Source organism: Hakea prostrata, chromosome 2 (assembly GCF_041222555.1).
Source record: "Hakea prostrata isolate BN-2017 chromosome 2, UWA_Hpros_2, whole genome shotgun sequence".
In the NCBI taxonomy this organism is placed as follows: Eukaryota; Viridiplantae; Streptophyta; class Magnoliopsida; order Proteales; family Proteaceae; genus Hakea; species Hakea prostrata.
Window position 1 is genome coordinate 21,275,793 of NC_142601.1, and position 8,587 is coordinate 21,284,379.

Below are 8,587 nucleotides of genomic sequence, written 5' to 3' on the forward strand. Positions count from 1 at the left end.
ACACATTGTGAACATCTATTTGGTGTAAAAGCCAGCCATGTGCAGTAGCAAGAGCAAGAAGGACAAGTACAGTTACAAGTTTCACCACAAGGGCAAATGTATAAAATCCTCTAAAATCCTAACTCGATAACTGATGAGCACATTTATGTGTGAAATCTTAGGACATAAAACATGCATTTTATACACTTAGAGTGGAGTTACCTTGGGTTTTATGTTGTTTTTGCAAATTTTAGGACTTTTCAAGATTTAAGCAAATATTTGGAGTTTTGGGCTTGAATCATGCTATTTTACACGTCAAGAAGTTCATTCAAATTCTCAAATGCGAAAATGGGCCTGATCTGGAGCATGATGGGCTAGAGATGTGTGATTATGGGCCAACTCTGAAATATTGAAGAGATAAAGAAGGCAAATCTGATCTACGACTGAGATTTTAAATCAAATCTACAGAGATATTATTTAGAGAGTCCAAATGGAAAAGAGTCCTTGCATACCTCAATATCTTATTTCCTATCTTGGATTTAATTAAAGAAAGAAAAAGAGGAAAAAGAATTATATTCAGAAAGAAAAAGAGGAAAAATCCCGTTTTTGAATGCCTCTGTCCAGTTTCAATCAAACCCTTCATCGAACGGTCATCCGATGTCCGATCGTGCTGATTTTTGGAGGAGAGCTTCACGACTACTTAAACCTCAAATCCAACGGTGGAATTATGCATCTGATCTCTCTAAGTTGGCGCGATTACTACGTCAAAACCCTAATTGGCTGAGTCAGATAGAAACCCTGAGTTTTATTCAAATTCAGCCGTGCTTCATATCTCATGTAAACTCTATAAAAGGAGATCATATTCCATCAAAGGAGGAGGTGTTCTAGAGCTTAGTAGAAGCATTCTTTCTTCTCTCTTCAGTTTATTTAAGTTTTCTTTAGTTTTCTTTGCTTGCATTAGTGAGATTTAAATTTCTAGATTAAATGTTTAGGTTTAATTTTTTTTTTATGTAATGCAATTCAAGTTCAAGTTCAAGTTTCAATTTTTTTTAGATTCGTTTTTCTCTGGGTCTAGCAATTGTAGATTTAGATCATTCTAGATCTAGATCTGGTTGTTAGGGTTGATTGAGATTCGAATCGTTTGTTCAATTCGCAAGTAAGTAACCTTCTTTATTAATCTTCTCTCCTCCCTCCATTCCCGCTTCTATCTACCCCTCCATATTCTTAATTTAGGATTTACTTTCAGCATTATTTATTGTTCTGCCTATTCATTCATAATCTCGGACCACATAACCGGAGCAAGCCTACAGTCGTGCCTCTCGCCGTGGTGGTGTTGCATCTGCATTTTAGTTATTTCCTTTTCCTTTTATTGCTTTGTTTATTGCTTTGTTATTTACTTTCTGTTATTTACTTTCTGCCTATTCATTCATAATCTCGGACCACATAACCGGAGCAAGCCTACAGTCGTGCCTTTGCTTCTGGTGACGGGTGGTGTTGCATCTGCATTTTCCTGTCTTTTATTTATGCATTGATTGTGTTTAATTTATTGTTCGTTTCAATTCGATTGCATTAGACGTATAGATTATGATCGTTTAGTTTAGTTAATTAGTTAACAAAAATTGAATCATTCCACTCTCGCATTACTATTAAGAAGTTGAATTATAAGTGGCATATCTCCTTGAGATCGACCCGTTAGCTACACGCCTCCCGTACTATTCCCTTTTCCTTGGTTGCCACTTTATTTCTAATTCTTGTAATCGTGTTTTAAAATAATAAATTCAAATATTCCTTCACACTTTATCCCCTCTCTCCCTTTTTTCTCTTCGTTTTTCTCCCTTCCTCTTCCTTTTTTTTTTCTTTCTGGTTCTTTTTTTTTTGTTTTTTTTTTTTTTTTTTTTTTTGTTTTTATTTTTTTAACTCCTTTCTTGCTTTTCTTGTTTCTGTGTTTCTTTTCTTTTTTCTCTTTGTTCCTCCCCCCTCCCTTTTGTTTTTTCCCCCTCCCTTTTTTCTTTCTTTTTTTTCTCATTATCTATCTATGTTACCCCAATTTCATGGGCTACCCGATCAAGATGCATATTTGTTCCTTAGGGAGTTTGAGGAGGTTTGTGTCCTTATGAAGGTACAACAACTTATTGATGCCGTAAGACTACGGTTTATTACCTTTGCATTAAAAGACCAAGCCAAAAAGTGGCTTTATAGCTTACCTAGGGATAGCATTATCACATGGGAACAATTTCTGTCCTATTCTTAAAGAAATTCTTTCCTTTCTCTAAGGCGAACAAAATAAGAAATGATATTCTTCAATTTCGTCAAAAACCCAATGAGTCCTTTGCTAAGGTAATGGAGAGGTTTCAAGCCTTCTCCAAGAATGCCCTCACCATAGTATAGAATTATGGCATTTATGCCAAATAATTTATGAGGGTATCGATTCCAAACAAGCAACTTTGGAATCAATGTGCCCCGTTTACATCATTCACCGTGATTCCGAGCTTGGAATTTTCTTTTAGACCTAGCAGATAGAACTAGAGAATGGGAGTCAACCCAAGAGTCTGAAAGGACTAGTAGGGGATATTTTGTTGATAGCCAAGTTCATAAGGAAGTACAAATAGATAACATTTTGAAAAAGTTAGAGACTTTGGTAGTTAAAGTTGCACCACCAAGTCAAGCACATTTTATTGACAAATCTATTGCTATGTGTGCATGGTGTCAGTCTCCTACACATGTAATTGAGGAATGCCCTAGCTATTCTGGAGGCCAACATGAAAATGTCAGTGCGATGTTTCCAAACCCGTACAGTAACACGTACAATCCCTGGTGGAAGAATCATCCTAACTTTTCATGGTCTCAAGGGCAAAACCAAAATGGATTAAGCAATTATTCACAAAATCACTTTGGTGCCTCTCAAAATCAAAATGCCCAATTTTCTCATTATCCAAATGTCCAGTTCCCTCAAGCCCCAAATTTCCAAAATGCCAATTTAGCTAGACCTGTCAATCCACCTATTGTGCCTTATATGCCTCACATTGCACAAAATCAATCATCACCAGGTTTCAACAGAGGTAACAATCCAGAGTTTTCTCGTCTCTCTTCCTTAGAGAAGAATATGGAAGTACTTTCCAGTACCTTCATGACTTCTATGCATAATATGGAAAAACAAATTTCCACTCTTGCAAGTGCTTTGTCTGAGCGAGAAAAAGGTAAAATGCCTAGCCAACCTGAGTTTAATCCTAGGATTCAGATTCATCAAAGACCACCAAATCAAGTCAACCAAGTTGAATCCTCCCATTCTTCTTTAGCTTCAATTAATTCTGTGTCTGCATTGAGAAGTGGGAAAGGGTATTTAACAAGTGAGTCACATATTAATGAAAAGAGCAAGATTAGTGATCACTGTGATGAGGAGAATGTTCAAGTATCTCATAATGAGGGTTTGTCTGAGAAACCCATAGAAGTTGAGGATGAGCCAATTGCTTTAGCAGTACCTAAGGTTGGAGAACCACTATCAGAAACTATGAGAAAAGAGCAAATTTCAAATGAGAGTTCGTATGTTCCTAAGGCCCCTTATCCTAGTCGTCTAGTTAATAAGAAGAAGACTGCAACTATGGAGAAAATTTTTGATATCTTCGAAAAGATAGAAGTGAATATCCCTCTTTTGGATGCCATATCCCAGATCCCCGCCTATGCAAAAGTGTTGAAAGATTTATACACTCATAAAAGAATCACTAGCATTCCCAAAAAGGCGTTCTTGGCAGGTAACATTAGTTCCATAATTACTCAACCTATAGCAGCCAAATATAAGGATCCAGGGAGCCCCACCATAGCTTGTGTCATAGGCAATACACACATTGAACATGCTTTACTTGATCTTGGTGCAAGTGTGAATCTTTTGCCTTACCATGTTTATAAGCAACTAGGACTGGGAGAATTGAAAGCACCTAGAACTACTCTTCAGTTGGCAGATAGGTTAGTTAAGATTCCTAAAGGGATGGTTGAAGATGTTTTACTGAAAGTGGGAGAATTTATTTTTCCAGTTGATTTCATTGTGCTAGATACTAAACCTTTTTCAATCAAGGATGAAATCCCAATAATTTTAGGAAGACCATTTTTGGCTACTAGTAATGCATTAATCAATTGTCGAAATGGCCTCTTACGATTATCTTTTGGAAATCAAACTGTAGAGTTTAATATGTTCAGGATAGGGAAACAACCACATATAGAAGAAGAGATCAATATGCTTGAGGAATCTTTTGATTTTCCTAATGATGTGATTACCAACTTTGAGATTGATTTTGATTCTAAATTTCAAGAATGTATGGATATGTTGGATGATGATAGTGAAACTTTCTTTTCCGAAGTCTTAAATTTTCACACCCCTTTGGTGCCTATTAATCCTCTATCCATCTCCATCTCCATTCCCAAGCACTCAATAATTGAACCCCCCAAGCTAGAATTGAAAGAGTTGCCTTCTAATTTAAAGTATGCTTTCCTGAGACAAGATAATCATCTTCCTGTTATTGTTGTCTCTGATTTAACTTCTGACAAAGCAGAAGAGTTGATCACACTGTTGAATGATAATAGAGAAGCATTGGGTTGGTTTGTCACTCATATCAAAGGTCTAAGCTCTTCCATTGAACAACATCATATTCATCTTATGAAAGATGCAAAACCTTCTAGAGAACCTCAACGTATAATGAGAATTTTTTTTAACATTGTGAATATTTTTCTTGAGATCTTTAGAGATGATTTTTCGATTCACGGTTTTTCTTATTTGGAGTGCCTTCCCCATCATACATTGATATTGAAGATAAGACTAAAGCTTCCCATGATAAGTACATCTTGAATGAAAGGTATACCCCTCATTTGTCTTCTTTGTTTAGCATACATGCATTGAGGACATTGCATTACTTAAGTGTGGGGGGGTATAGCTTCGTTGTAGATTTTAACTTTGACTTTTGGTTATTATACATATTCTTTCAATTGCTATGATGTGTGAAATGAGAGTGATTTTGGTACCCATCATGAACACATAAAAACCCTGTTGAGAGGAAGGTAACTTGTATATATGTTGAGATGAGACTTTCCTTAGAAAAATAAAAGGCCCTTAACTTAAGGCTTCGAACCATCTATGAGTTTTGTGGGTCCTTGTTTCTTTGGCTAGAAGTTGAGATCAATTTTGTGTAGGGCATGACAAAAGAAGAAAAAAAAAAAAAAAAAAAAAAAAAGAAAAAGAGTAGAAAGTAAAAGTTGAATTCCTTGGAACTAGACAGGACACTCCGACTCAAGAATCGAGGTGACTTGATCGAAACTCTTAAGAAGGAGATTATTGAAAAGAACTCTCGCATCACTGTCTATGTGGGCATATGCAAAGCAAAGCTACAAAGTAACTTGGGTTTCTGGTGTCTGCTCCACCATGTCATTCAAGCCAACCGTAGTGGAGTAATGTAGAGTTCACTACTCAAAAGAAAAAAAAAGAGAAATAAATACAAGTGTCATCAATGCCTTGGTAAAATTGTTTGGTCAAAAATACTTCAAAACCTTAGTCCTTGGTCCCCTTACTTTATGAGTGGTTTTGCTTAAAGGAGAGGTGTACTTGAAAGATATAAGGTGAGTCCTTGATTGAGATATATGCTAAGTCTCAAGAATCAATATGGGGTAATAAAGTTCAAGTGTGGGGGATCTTGAATCAATGGTGAGAAAAATTGTCATAGCTATTGATCTTGTATGAGTACTTACCAATTGTTAGAGTTGGAATTTGCAATGTTTTATTTTGAGCTAAAAATTGGAATTTTGGATGTACATTCACTGCAAACATCCACGAGAAAAAACTCGTCCTCTAGGGGTAACCTAGTGGTTTAAAGGCCAGTTGCACATGCTAAGTGTAACCGTGATTCCTACGAAAGTGAATTATGATTTATTTTGTTGCACTAGTTTCTTACTTGCACTTGAATTTTCTTTAATTTTTGCTTGAGGACAAGCTTAGTCTAAGTGTGGGGGAATCTGATGAGCACATTTATGTGTCAAATCTTAGGGCATAAAACATGCATTTTATACACTTAGAGTGGAGTTACCTTGGGTTTTATGTTGTTTTTGCAGATTTTAGGACTTTTCAAGTTTTAAGCAAATATTTGGAGTTTTGGGCTTGAATCATGCTATTTTACACGTCAAGAAGTTCATTCAAATTCTCAAATGCGAAAATGGGCCTGATCTGGAGCATGATGGGCTAAAGATGTGTGATTATGGGCCAACTCTGAAATATTGAAGAGATAAAGAAGGCAAATCTGATCTATGACTGAGATTTTAAATCAAATCTACAGAGATATTATTGAGAGAGTCCAAATGGAAAAGAGTCCTTGCATACCTCAATATCTTATTTCCTATCTTGGATTTAATTAAAGAAAGAAAAAGAGGAAAAAGAATTATATTCAGAAAGAAAAAGAGGAAAAATCCCGTTTTTGAATGCCTCTGTCCAGTTTCGATCAAACCCTTCATCGAACGGTCATCCGATGTCCGATCGTGCTGATTTTTGGAGGAGAGCTTCACGACTACTTAAACCTCAAATCCAACGGTGGAATTATGCATCTGATCTCTCTAAGTCGGCGCGATTACTACGTCAAAACCCTAATTGGCTGAGTCAGATAGAAACCCTGAGTTTTATTCAAATTCAGCCGTGCTTCATATCTCATGTAAACTCTATAAAAGAAGATCATATTCCATCAAAGGAGGAGGTGTTCTAGAGCTTAGTAGAAGCATTCTTTCTTCTCTCTTCAGTTTATTTAAGTTTTCTTTAGTTTTCTTTGCTTGCATTAGTGAGATTTAAATTTCTAGATTAAATGTTTAGGTTTAATTTTTTTTTATGTAATGCAATTCAAGTTCAAGTTCAAGTTTCAATTTTTTTTAGATTCGTTTTTCTCTGGGTCTAGCAATTGTAGATTTAGATCATTCTAGATCTAGATCTGGTTGTTAGGGTTGGTTGAGATTCGAATCGTTTGTTCAATTCGCAAGTAAGTAACCTTCTTTATTAATCTTCTCTCCTCCCTCCATTCCCGCTTCTATCTACCCCTCCATATTCTTAATTTAGGATTTACTTTCAGCATTATTTATTGTTCTGCCTATTCATTCATAATCTCGGACCACATAACCGGAGCAAGCCTACAGTCGTGCCTCTGCTTCTGGTGACGGGTGGTGTTGCATCTGCATTTTAGTTATTTCCTTTTCCTTTTATTGCTTTGTTTATTGCTTTGTTATTTACTTTCTGTTATTTACTTTCTGCCTATTCATTCATAATCTCGGACCACATAACCGGAGCAAACCTACAGTCGTGCCTTTGCTTCTGGTGACGGGTGGTGTTGCATCTGCATTTTCCTGTCTTTTATTTATGCATTGATTTTGTTTAATTTATTGTTCGTTTCAATTCGATTGCATTAGACGTATATATTAGGATCATTTAGTTTAGTTAATTAGTTAACAAAAATTGAATCATTCCACTCTCGTATTACTATTAAGAAGTTGAATTATAAGTGGCATATCTCATTGAGATCGACCCGTTAGCTACACGATACCATGCGCTTGCGGTTACTTTTAAAATTTCACAGACAATAACCCATCATTTTCGGTCTACAAACCCAAAGTGCAAGTAGAAGGCAACTTTGGACCATCCGAGTTGAGACCAAAAGTTTGAAAATCAAACTTATGGACTTGGATGAACTAGAAGAAGACTCGGTCACCCTAATTGATTTCAAGAGGAGAAAGAAAGTTATTCCGGAAGGCATAAAAAGGGGATTTTTGCATGCACGAAAACCTATGTTGGAGGACTCCAATGCTAAGGCAAAGTATACAATTGATCTAGAAATGTTTAGAGTATTTTACACTTCGAAGCCCATCAAAAATGGTTTAGCATGTGAAAGATATAGGGCTGGTTGATTGGGGCAGGTGATTTGGTTTGACCAACTGCCCCCTATCGAGAAAAGGGCAGTTTCGGGAATTTGAGTTTAAAAACTCTATTTTGTTGCTTTGTCACCTCATAAATGAATTTTGTTATGCTAGTGGAAGGCTAAAAGTGTGGGAGAGGAGAAGAGCTTGTAATTTAGGGAAATTCTTGCATGTGAAGCAATGCCAAAGCACGGTTTGGGAGGATAATTGCATGCGAAGGTAAAAAGACCTAGAAACCCTTCATTCTAACTACTTTTCATAGTATTTAGGATGGATGTCTATAATATTGATGGTAGTTGTAGAAGTTGGGATGAATTGAAAGATCATTATGTTCCCCATTATGTTTTTCAAACATATTAAGTGATCAATCATGTTATCTTTTTCATTTGAACCCAATTCATCCTCTTACAGATGCCCGTGGGTGGCTCTCTGATAATCAAATTGGGGCTTTTTTATTGAGGACTAATTGGGATGTTTGGAAGATATTTTGGGACATTTCTACTATCCGATTAAAGTCCCAAACCAACCCCCATGCACCGGGCAACAACAAAAAAAAATTTGGATTCGTATGACACTTGTTTTGATTACCAACTTAAACCTAACTTAGTCTTTATGTTTTTTTAAGTTGCTTGTATCTTATTTATAGTCTTGAATTGCTGGATTTCTTGGACATTTGGAGATC